This window comes from Suricata suricatta, chromosome X (assembly GCF_006229205.1).
Source record: "Suricata suricatta isolate VVHF042 chromosome X, meerkat_22Aug2017_6uvM2_HiC, whole genome shotgun sequence".
Classification (NCBI taxonomy): Eukaryota; Metazoa; Chordata; class Mammalia; order Carnivora; family Herpestidae; genus Suricata; species Suricata suricatta.
Window position 1 is genome coordinate 52,059,187 of NC_043717.1, and position 12,764 is coordinate 52,071,950.

At 43.4% G+C, this 12,764-nt stretch overlaps 1 pseudogene; it reads left to right on the forward strand.

Moving 5' to 3' along the window:
• The first annotated feature begins 9,822 nt into the window (after window positions 1–9,822).
• On the forward strand, window positions 9,823–11,768 carry LOC115283963 (annotated as a pseudogene).
• Window positions 11,769–12,764: the final 996 nt, after the last annotated feature.

The window sequence follows — 12,764 nt, forward strand, 5'->3', positions numbered from 1 at the left end:
ATAGTGTTTTCTTCATAATTGCCGAATCCTGGAAGCAACCAAGATGTGCTTCAGAAGGTGAACAGATACATAAACTGGTAAATCCAGACAAGTGATCAGTCTGTGAGAAGACCTGGAAGAACCTCAAAAGTGCATTATTACTAAGTGAGTCTATATATTGTATGATTCCCACTGCATGACATTCTGGAATAGCTAAACTATGGAGACTGAAAAGATTGGTGGTTACCAGGGGTTGGGGGAGGAAGGGAATGAATAGGCAGATCACAGAGAATTTTTAGTACAGGAAAACTGTTCTGTATGCTGTTGTAATAGTGGATATATATCATTGTACATTTGTCGAGACTCATGGACTATACAACACCAAGAATGAGCTATGGACTTTGGGTAGTAATAATGTGTTAATGTAAGTTCATCAACTGTAACAAGTGTGCCACTCTGGTGATGTGGGATGGTCGAAATAGTGGGGTAGTCTGCGACTCTTTTGGAGGGGGAGTATATGGACATTCTCTGTACTTTCTGCTCTATTTTGCTGTGAACCTAAAACTGATTGAAGGAATGAAGTCTACTGGGGTGCCTAGCTGGCTCAGTTGGTAGAGCATGGGACTCTTGATCTCAGGGTCGTGAGTTCAAGTCCCAGGCTGGGGGTAGAGTTACTTTAAAAAAAAAAAAGTCTATTAAAAATGAACTGTTTAGTGGCACCTGGGTTGCTCAGTGGGTTAAGTGTCTGACTCTTGATTTTGACTCAGGTCATGTTCTCATGATCATGGGATCAAGCCCTGTGTTGGTCTCTGCACTGAGCACGGAGCCTGCTTGGGATTCTTTCTCTCTGCCCTTCCTCCACACACACTCTCTTAAAATAAATAAGTGAACATTTAAAAACCCTTAACCATATTAACAATTACATTAAATGTAGATCGGTCTAAACATCCTAGTTACAGAGTAAAAATGGTAAGGCTGGGGGGAGAAAAAAAGCAAGACCCAACCATATGCTGCCTACAAAGAATGCTCTTTAAATACAGAGACACAAATAGATTAAAAGTATGTAAAAGAGATGTGCCATGATAACACTGCTCAGAAGAAAGCTGGAGGGGCTATATTAATATGGGACAGTGTAGATTTCAGAGCAAAGATACCAGGAATAAAGAAGGTAATTTCATAATGTTAAAGGGGTCAATAAATGAAGAGCACATAACAATTCTAAATACATGTGCACCTAATATAAGAGCTTCAAAATACATGAATCAAAGACAGATAAGCTGCAAGGAAAGAAAAAGATGAAGACAAAGCCACAATTCTAGTCAAGAGTATTCAGATATTTCAATAGCTTTCTCTGAATAATTGATAGAAAAAGTAAGCATAAAATCAGCAAGGATATTGTAGAAGAGAACAACACTATCAACTTCATTGACCCAATTGACATTTTTAGAACACTCCATCCAATAACATCAAACTACACGTTCTTTTCAAGTGCACATGGAGTGTTTATCAGGATAGACTATATTCTAGGCCACAAAAATCTCCATGAATTCAAAAGGGTCAAGTCATTCAAAATATGTTCTCTAAAGCAATGGAATTACAACAACTAAGAGATCTCTGGAAATTCCTCAAATATTTGAAAATGAAACAATCCACTTCTAGATATCCTGTGGGTCAATGAAGAAATCAAAAGAGAAATTAGAAAGTATTTTGAACTCAATAAAGATTAAACCACAATGTATAATTTATGGCGTTTTGCTAATGCAGTATTTAGGGGCTAATTTTTATGCACTAAAAACCTATGTTAGATCAGAAGAAATGTCTCAAAACAATGACTTCAGCTTTCACTTCAGTAAAAAGAAGAGCAAATAAAACTCAAAGTATAGTAACACAATTAATGGAGATCAAAGAGGAAATCAGTGAAATAGAAAACAAAACAGTAGAGAAAAATCAACAAAACCAGATTCATGTAGGGCAATATTCATAGCAGCATTATTTACAATAGTTAATAGTTGTAAAAAAAAATGTCCATCAAAAGATGAACGGTAGCTAAAAAAGTCAAATTCATAAGGACAGACTGTGGGTTTCCAGGGGCTGGGGGCAGGAGGGAATAAGGTGATATTGCTTAATGGATACAGAGTTACTATTTGGGGTGATAAAAAAGGTTCTGGACTATAGACGGTGATTTTTTTTTTGATGTTTATTTTTGAGAGAGAGGGAGAAAGAGAGACAGAATGTTAGTAGAGGAGAGGCTGAGAGAGGGAGACACAGAATCTGAAGCAGGCTCCAGGCTCTGCTGACAGGGCTCGAACCCACAATGGGGAAATCATGACCTGAGCTGAAGTCAAACACTTCACTGCCTGAGCTACCCAGGTGCCCCTCAATGGTGATGGTTTTGTACAACACTGTGAATATACTTAATGGCACTGAATCATACACTTGAAAATGGTTAAAAGGGCAAATTTTGTTATACATATTTACCACAATTTTAAAAATTAATGTGGGGCACCTGGGTGGCTCAGTCACTAAGTATCCAACCTCGGATTTCAGCTCAGGTCGTGATCTCACAGTTGGTGAGATAGAGCCTGCCTGGGAGTCTCTCTGTATCACTGCCCCTCTCCTCTACTCTCTTGCGCGCTCTCTCGCTCGCTCGCTCGCTCTCTCTCTCTCTCTTTCAAAGTAAATAAAGAAACTTAAGGGGACCTGGGTGGCTCAGTCAGTTAAGCATCTGACTGGCTCAGGACATGATCTCACTGGTCGTGGGGTCAAGCCTTGCGTTGGGCTCTGTGCTGAAAGCTTGGAGCCTGGAGCCTGCTTCAGATTCTGTGTCTCCCGCCCTCTCTGCCCTTCCCTACTTGCACTATGTCTCTTTCTCTCTCAAAAAGCAATAAGCATTAAAATAAATAAATAAATAAAAATGAAATAAAAACAAAATAAATAAGGTAACTTAAAAATAATAATGTAACATTATAAAACTGCTTTGAATTTTGCAATTTTTAAAAAGATTTTTTAAGTAATCTCTACACTCAACCTAGGGCGTGAATTTAGTTAGGACCCTGAGATCAAGAGTCACATGCTCTATTGACTGAGCCATCCCAGTGCCCCTGAATTGCAGGATTTAAATTAGTGAATTGTGTGGTATGTGAATTTATATCTCAATAAAGCTGCTTTTAAAAAGTTTGCATACTGTATGATTCCATTTACAGAAAATTCTAGAAAATGCAAATTAATATATAGTGACAGAGAATAACTCTAATTCACTCACTTTCTCATTTTCTTTTTTTAAATATTTTTTCTATCATACAGGCTTTTGTTTTTTTATTATAAGTTATTGTCAGATTGGCTTGCATACAACAACTGGTGCTCAACCCAACAAGTGCCTTCCTCAATGTCCATCACTCACTTTCCCCTCTCCTCCACCTCCCTTCAACCCTCAGTTTGTTCTCTGTATTTAAGAGTCTCGGTTATGCATCTGACCTCGAGTCAGGTCATGACTCATGGTTTGTGAGTTGGAGGATGCATAGGGTTCTGAGCTTGTCAGCTTAGAGCCTGGAACCTGCTTCAGATTCTGTGCCTTCCTTTCTCTCTGCCCCTTCCCCACTTGTGCTCGCTCTCTCTCTCTCTCTCTCTCTCTCTCTCTCTCTCTCTCTCTCTCTCTCTCTCTCAAAAATTAAAAAAAAATGTAAAAAAAAATTTTTAAGAGTCTCTTATTTATTCTTTTTTAAAACGATTTATTGGGGCTCCCGGGTGACTCAGTTGGTTAAGCGTCCGACTTCGGCTCAGGTCGTGATCTCACAGTCCGTGAGTTCGAGCTCCGCACCCGGCTCTGTGCTGACGGCTCGGAGCCTGGAGCCTGCTTCCAATTCTGTGTCTCCTTCTCTCTCTGACCCTCCCCTGCTCACTCTCTGCCTCTGTCTCTCAAAATAAAATAAAGACATAAGAAGGTTAAAACGTTTTATTTATTTTAGAGGGGGAGAGAGAGAGAAACGAGCAGAAGAGGGGCAGACAGAGAGGGAGACGCAGAATACGCAAAGCAGGCTCCAGGCTCTGAGCTGTTAGCACAGAGACCTTAGCGGGGCTTGAACCCATGAACTGTGAAATCATGACCTGAGTGAAGTCGGTAGCTTAACTGACTGAGCCACCCAGACACCCCTCATTTTCTTATACAGCCTCCATTTCTCCTCATAGTTTCCCGATCGCCTCCTTATGTTAATATTGGTCTTGAGGAGACAACGAGGCCCAGCGGAGGAGGGGGTGGCCTCACTTAACCAAAGGAAAGATGAGCCTTGGGGACTTCTGAACCGAGTTTTGAGGTCGTACCTGGGGTCCGGAGCTAAGTAATACTCCATCATCCCCAGGATGTAGTCTAGAAGCCTGTGACCTGCTGGCGAGGCTGGCCCTAGGACTCCACTTCCCAGGAGGTGTCGGGGCACTGTGTGGAGACTGTGTCTGACGATGGGGTGGGACCCGGTAGCTGCCCGGATGTGGCGCTGAGCCCTCCTAGCCTGCCCACCCCAGGCGAGAATCGCCCTGGAGGTTCTGCCCGCATCGGTGAACGGCATGGGGAAGACGACCGCTTTGCCAGGTAGTTTCTTTGGAGACCCTCCCTCCACCGAGCGGTACCCCTCACCCCCTTTTTCTTGAGTCTCCCCATCCTTGGACGGTTCCCTTGGTCTGTGAGCCATTCCCTGGATGGAAGGCGTGTGAGGGTGGGATGAGGTGTATATATGTTATGGGGGAGACTGAGCCAGCTCTTCCTGTTTGGGAATCCTGTGTGTGGGGCACCTCTCTGTCCCGGGGGGCTCACCGGTCCATGTGAGGTCCTGGAACCAGTTAGCCTTGGCGGAGAAGGATGCAAGGGAAGTGCTGAGCCGGCTTGTGGTGGTATTGATGGGTCACTACCACTGCCTCTCTGGGTAAGTTTCCAGGCATAGGACAGTCTTCCCCAGGATGCAAGGTTGGGGAGTGTTCACACGGCTTCCTTAGGCCCCCAGTCCTGAAGCCTTCTTCAACTGGACTTGAACCAGAGAAGTAGGTCTTCGATGTGAAAAGGCTTCCCGGATATAGTAGATAACTAAGTTGCAGAGTGGTAAATAAAAATGGGAGGTCTGCTGCTGAATTGTTTGGGTTTCAGAAAGTTAGAGTGGTTTCAAGTGCATTAGACTCAGACTTATGGGAAGGGTGAGACTTGGAGAGAATGTTCTAGAAACTTTAATGCTTTGAGCTGCGTTCTCTTTACTGCTATTGGGTCTTTTACATTGTGTTTCCAACCTGGGAGAAAATGGACTCCTACGCAGACCATGTGAAGAAGGATGCGTTGTCAGACGACATTGGAAGATTTAGAAGAAACTAATTCCAGTTAACTGCGAATGATTAACTTAGAAGGGAACTTTCTGGAGGTATTGATTTCTGCAGCTCCAGACCTCTCCCAATTTCGGATCTTCCAGGCATACCTAAAGATCTCTGAGCTGTAACGATGCCTACTTCACATGCTGCTGGGAGGCTTAAATAAGATAATGTGGAAGTATTGGGCACAATGCCTACAACAGGCTCACAATTTTTAGTTTCCCTTTGCTTTCTCATAGCAATTTTTTTCCTTCTGAGCCATGAATTACTTTGTATTACTGTTTGCCTTTTCATAGAAGTCCTCTCTTGACCACAAGATTGTAACTTCTAGCATTCTTTCTTTTTACCCTTTTTTTGAGTCCCTTCTAGCAGTGTGTTGCCCATAGCAGTACCTGAGAGAGTGTGTGTAGATAGTGGTGGCGGTGAGGAGGGGAAAAGCTGAAGGTGACTCTTACCAGCACAGCATTGTGCTAGATCCTGAAACTGAGGTAGACAAACTTGGCTCATTTGCCCTATGTGAGCTCTAAAACCTTTAAAAGTATGTTTATGTTTAGTAATTTAAACCATTTTTCAATGTACAATACAGTAGTGTCAACTATATGCATATTGTGCAATAGAGCTCTAGAATTTTTCTTTCTTTTTTTTTTTTAAGTTTATTTAGGGGCACCTGGGTGGCTCAGTCGGTTAAGAGTCCAACTTCGGCTCAGGTCGTGATCTCACAGTCTGTGAATTCGAGCCCCACTTCTGGCTCTGTGCTGACAGCTCAGAGCCTGGATACTGCTTTGGATGCTATGTCTCCCTCTCTTTCTGCCCTTCCCCTGTTCATACTCTCTCTCTCTCTCTCTCTCTCTCTCTCTCTCTCTCTCTCTCTCTCAAAAATAAGTAAACATTAAAAAAATTAAAGTTTATTAATTTATTTTGAGAGAGACAGAGAGCACAAGTAGGGTAGTAGCAGAAAGAGAGGGGGACAGAGGATCTGATGCAGATTCCATGCTGACAGCAGTAAGCCCGATAAAGGGCTTGGACTCACAAACCATGAAATCATGACCTGAACTGAAGTCAGAAGTTTAACCGACTGAGCCATCCAGGCACCCCAGATCTCTAGAATTTTTCGTTCTGCAAAACTGAAACTTCATATCCATTAAACAACTCCCCATTTCTCCTTTCCTAACCTTGGCACCTACCATGCTGCTTTTCCGTTTTTATGTATTTGACTACTCTAGATACCTCATGTAAGTGGAATCCCATGATATATGGCTGTTTTCGACTGATTTCACTCAGCATATATCCTCAAGATTCATGCGTGTTGTAGTGTATGGTTTCCTTCTTTGTAAGGTTGAATAATATTCACATATATCTACATATATCACATTTTTTAAAGCTTATTCATTTTTTAAAAAATTTTTATGTCTTTATTTTATTTTGAGAGAGAGAGACAAACAGAGAGCAAGCAGGGGGAGGGTCAGAGAGAGAGAGGGAGACACAGAATCTGAAGCAGGCTCCAGGCTCTAATCTGTAAGCACAGAGCCTGACGGGGCTCGAACCACGGACTATGAGATAATGACCTGAGCTGAAGTCGGATGCTTAACCGACTGAGCCACCGAGGCGCCCCTAAAGCTTATTCATTTTTGAGAGAGAGAGGCAGAGGCAGAGTGGGAGGCAGAGAGAGGCAGAGAGAGAGAGGGAGACACAGAATCTGAAGCAGGCTCCAGGTTCCAAGCTGTCAGCACAGAGCCTGATGCGGGGCTCGAACCCATGAACCACAAGATCATGACCTGAGCCAAAGTCTGATGCTTAACCGCCTGAACTACCCATATGCCCCAATCACATTTTTTCTTTATGTGTTCATCCATCTATGGACATTAGGTTGCTTCTACCTCTTGGCTCTTGTGAACAATGATGCAATGAACATTGATGTGCAAAGATCTCTTTGAGATCCTGTTTTCAGTTCTTTCAGATACATTTTTAGTATTTTTTAATTTAAAAAATTTTTAATGCTTTATTTATTTTTGAGACAGAGAGAGACAGTGTGAGCAGGGGAGGGTCAGAGAGAGCGGGAGATACAGAATCCGAAGCAGCTCCAGGCTCTGAGCTGTCAGCACAGAGCTCGATGCAGGGCTTGAACTCCCAGACTGTGAGATCATGACCTGACCGCCTTCGGACGCTTAACCTACTGACTGCCCAGGTGCCCCTATTGTTTAATTTTTATTATTTGTTTATTATAAGAGAGAGAGGGTGCAAGTGAGCAGGGGGCCAAGGGAGAGAGAGAGAGAGAGAGAGAGAGAGAGAGAGAGAGAGAGAGAGAGAGAGAGAATCCCACGCAGGCTCCATACTGTCAGCACAGAGCTCCAAGCAGGGCTCGAGCTCACAAACTGCGAGATCGTGACCTGAGGCAAAGTCAGATACTTAACCAACTGAGCCACCCAGTCGCCCTTTTAATATTATTGTTAAACTTTTTAACTCTGGATAATTTCAAACATACACATAAGTAAATAAAATAGTATAATGAACATGCAGGCTGAATAAATTAGTCAGTTATTGTACAAAGTAGCACTACCCCAAAAAAACCCCTGGGACTTTTCCTGAGCATACCCTTTCATAGAAAGTTGGCTATGGGTGAGGATGCTTTGGGTTTATGTTTCAGACCTGGGATGATCTAGCTTTACTTCATCAACTAGGCTCTCAGACATCAGTGTGACTTGTATACCCATCTGCTTATAGAGATGAGGACCTGAGCCTGGGGTGCAAAATGGTCTTTGTGCCTAAGAGTTTTGCTCTGCTTCAGCAACTCCGTCAGATGTACAGTTGTCCTTAAGACAGTCAGTGTGAACAGAGATTTTGGACACTGGGTGATACCTGTAGCAGGCTGGGAAGCTGAGTTTGTACAGGCAGTAGTAATTGCTATAGGAATTCAGGGGAGAAAGAAATTTATCCAGACTGGGAAAATCAAGGAAGGGTATTCTCAAAGAAGGTGGTGGTGACTTTGCCCTTGTTTCCATTGACCTTGTATGTTTTATCCTTATGCCTATTCCTAGATGGAAGAAGATTCCCGGATGAAAAGGGCTGATGGTCAGTGGATACCTTGGAATGGTTGCCTACTGGAGCTAAATTACACTCTGAACTTTTAGCTGTGGGACCTGTGCTAATGAAGGCTTCTAGGTGGACTGCCTTGCTGGTCAAAATCGGCTGTGCGGGAGGAGAGCCACCTCCAGTGTGCTTGTGTGAAGCATACTTAGAAGGCCAACTTTTCTTTTCTTTATGTTTATGTATGTATGTAATCTCTACACCCTATGTGGGACTTGAACTCACAGTCCTGAGATCAAGAGTCACATGCTCGTTCTACTGAGCAAACCAGGCACCCTAGAAGGCCAACTTTTCTTGACTCTGACCCAAAATAAGGTGTTTTGTTTTGTTTTAGCTATGATATTGACCTGATATAGACCTTAGCTAATAAGGCAACAAGATGGGGGAATCTATCTATTCCCCCAAATTCTGAAGGTGAGAAACTAATTGAATCTCAATTTTTTTCCCCCATAATCAAATACATATGACAGTTTATCCCCATTCCTCCATGTTCTGACATTTGAAGGAGCTAATGATATCAGGATCAGGTCTGAAATTAGTATAGTAGTTAAGAAGCTAAAAGGAAATGGAGTGTTTTGGGGGACACTGACAGGATAAGGCCTTGATAGTAAACATGCTTCTTGGAGATCATCTGTACCTTACCATTAACCTTCAAATACTTGATTCAATGGATGAAAAAGTGCTGTTATGACCTATGGCTTTGCTCAGATAGGGTAGGAGGGGATAAGATCTCTGCTTTGTCTAGCATTGTAATCATATTACAGAACTGTTGTCTTCCCCAGAGAAGTAGAATTATTATTATGAAGTCATGGTAGCTTCTAATACTTAATGAGTACTCTCTATGTGGCAGGCACTAATAAGTACTACATGTACATTGTGTCATTGAAAAGCTTGCCCAAGTTTACAAAGCTTAGGAAAAAAGAGGACTGGTTCTGGACTCCAGGTGGTCTGACTTCAGAGCCTGGACTCTTAACTGCTTCTCGAGATGGCTATTGTCTGACTGGCCTGCCTTTCTCTCCAATATTACAGTGTCACTGTTTGTCAGGAACCGAGGTTTCTTTGTTGCGTCCATAGCCACGCCCCCAAAGTAAGAGCCATGTCTCTTTTGTTTCAACCTTTAGAGCCTTCTTTCTATATCAGTTTTTTTAAATTTTTATTTATTGTAAAAATTTAAATGCTTGTTTATTTTTTGAGAGAGAGAGAGAACGAGAGAGAGAGAGAGAGAGAGAGAGAGAGAGAGAGAGAGAGAGAATGAGTGGGGGAGGGGCAGAGAGCAAGGGAGACACAGAATCCAAAGCAGGCTTTAGGCTCTGAGCCATCAGCAGAGAGCCCGATGCAGGGCTTGAACCCACAAACCACGAGATCATGACCTGAGCTGAAGTCGGACGCTCAACGAACTGACCCACCCAGGCGCCCCTATATCAATGGTTTTTAAAAATTAGTTACCATTTATTGAGCGCCCACTATGTTTTAGCACCTGTGATAGAGTATATCCAGAGGGTCATGGCAACAACGTAACATAAATACCTATATGTCTATTAATGGTTTTTAGTCTTTACGGCCTCAGCACTTTTCAACAATCTGATGACAGTTTTGGATCTTCTTTCCAGAAAAATTCACTTACGTCCATTCACCTAATATGGTGTACTTCAGAGCAGCTTCTGAAGCTACTGTCTAGCAGCCCATGGGCTCTATGGTGAGAACCAGTACCCTACACAGTCTTTCTTAGCTGACTCTTCTGTGGTGTTACAAGGATGAGCAGGGTGTATGGGGTGGTCTTACTTCCTCAATTTCACCTCAGAGAAATGTTTATAAAACTTAGGCTCCCAAAATGAACCGAGCATCTGTGAACACTCCTTTTTTAAAAATATTTTATTTATTTATTTTTGAGACAGAGTGTGAGCAGGGGAAGGGCAGACAGAGAGGTGGGGAGACAGAGGGTCTGAAATGGGCCCTGTGCTGACAGCAGACAGCCCAGTGTGGTGTGAGGCTTGAACTCACAAACCGTGAGATCACAACCTGAGCCGAAGTCCAATGCTTGACCAACTGAACTCCCCAGGCGCCCCTGTGAACGCTCTTTCTTTTTCTTTTACGCTTAGGACTCCAAGGGAAGAATGCAGACAATCAAATGTGTGGTTGTAGGAGATGGGGCTGTAGGTAAGACCTGCCTCCTCATCAGTTACACAACAAATGGCTTTCCTGGGGAGTACATCCCCGCTGTCTTTGACAACTGCAGTGCCCAGACATCTGTGGATGGCCAAATTGTCTGCCTGAACCTGTGGGACACAGCTGGCCAAGAGGAGTGTGACTGACTGCGGACGCTGTCCTACCCTCAGACCAATATCTTTGTCATCTGTTTTTCTATTGGCAACCCATCGTCATATGCCAATGTGAGGCATAAGTGGCACCCAGGAGTCTCTCATCACTGCCCCAATGTGCCTGTCCTGCTGGTGGGCACCAAGAGGGACCTGCGCAATGACATTGGGACAGTGAAGAAGCTGAAGGAACAGAACCTAGTGCCCACAACTCCTCAGCAAGGAACTTCCCTGGCTAAGCAGGTGGGGGCTGTGAAGTATCTGGAATGTTCAGCCCTGATGCAGGATGGGGCACGTGAGGTATTTTCAGAAGCGGTCTTTATCCTGCCACAAAGAAGAACACCAAGAAGTGTGTCCTCTTATAGCCTTTGTGGTGCTACTTGGGTACTCCGCCTAAGGAGAGTGAGGGGGTTTCCTCTGATAGCATTTAACAACGCCAGCATGAGCCATTGATCTCTTTCCCTAGAAACCCCTAGGCTCCAGGTCATTGGGCTTTTGGAGGAACAAAGACAGCCTAGTTTGTACATGGCTGCTTTGAAGTTTGGTCTGAACCTTTTGGAAGAAGTTTGGGTAGAGAGAGAGACTGACTTTTACCTCTAAACTTAGCTTTCCTAGCTGTATTTACCATTGAGCAAGCAAGTGCCTCACAAAAGGACAAGTTTTTACAGTTTTCAAATCATTGCCTTAAACTTTCTAATATGCTAATTTTCAGAAAGCATTTTATATGTGATTCCTGGGTGTTCGCAGTATTGGCATGTGCTTCCCATTCTTGACATGAGATATTTTTGCAAAAATGGTGAAGCGCCATTTTTGAAAGTTCTGTGAGAGACTCATAGATGTTCCTTAAAAGGGTTCTGTGGTCAAATAAGTCAGGAACCAGTGATTTTTGTAAAATTTTTTTTTAAATGCCAGTTACCATACAGTGTAATATTAGTTTCAGGTGCACAATATGGAGATGGATCACATCCGCACAACACCTGGTGCCCATCACAACAAGTGCACCCCTTAACCCCCATCACCTATTGAACCTAGGCCCCACCCACCTCCCTCCTGGTAACTCGTGATTTAAATAAAGCTGATTAGGTTCCTCTAATGCAGGAATTTATAGCTTTTAATAAGTAGACAACATTTCCCAAAATTATTTCACTGAACTTTTTTTTTGTTTTGGTCCCGTGCAATACCTATTAACATCTCTGTTAAACACATGCTTAGTTAATAAGAACTAGAAATTCCCACAGAAGCTGTGGGGAAAAAAGCATGTTTCCCTCTTTTTTAATGTTTATTTTTGAGAGGGAGGAAGAGAGAGAGAGAGAGAGAGAGAGAGAGCGTGAGCAGGGGAGGGGCAGAGAGAGGGAGACACAGAATCTGATGAGGCTCCAGGCTCTGAGCTGTCAGCACAGTGCCCAACACTGAGCTCTAATTCAGACTGTGAAATCATGACCTGAGCCGAAGGTGGACATTTAACCGACTGAGACACCCAGGTGCCACTTTTTATTTTATTTTTGAGAGACAGAGAGACAGAGTATGAGCAGAGGAGGGGCAGAGAGAGGAGACACAGAATCTGAAACAGGCTCCACGCTCTGAGCTGTCAGCACAGAGCCTGACGCGGGGCTTGAACTCATGAACTGTGAGATCATGACCTGAGCCGTAGTCGGATGCTTAACTGGCTGAGCCACCCAGGTGCCCCTCCATCTTTTTAAAAACATTTTATTTTGAGACAGAGAGAGAGAGAATGAGAACGTGCACACAATTTGGGGAGGTGGAGGGAGAGAGAGAGAGATGCAGAGCTGGAACTTAAGAACCTTGAGATCATGACCTGAGCCAAAATCAAGGGTTGGCTGCTTAACCTTAACTGACTGAGCCACCATGCGCCCCATTGAGGTTTTTTTCCCTCTTTATGCCTTTTTTTTCATAATATTTTATTGTCAAATTGTTTTCCATACAACACCCAGTGCTCTTCCCCATAAGTGCCCTCCACCATCACCACCACCTCTTTTCCCCCCTCCCCTTCCCCTTCAACCCTCAGTTCATTTTCAGCATTCA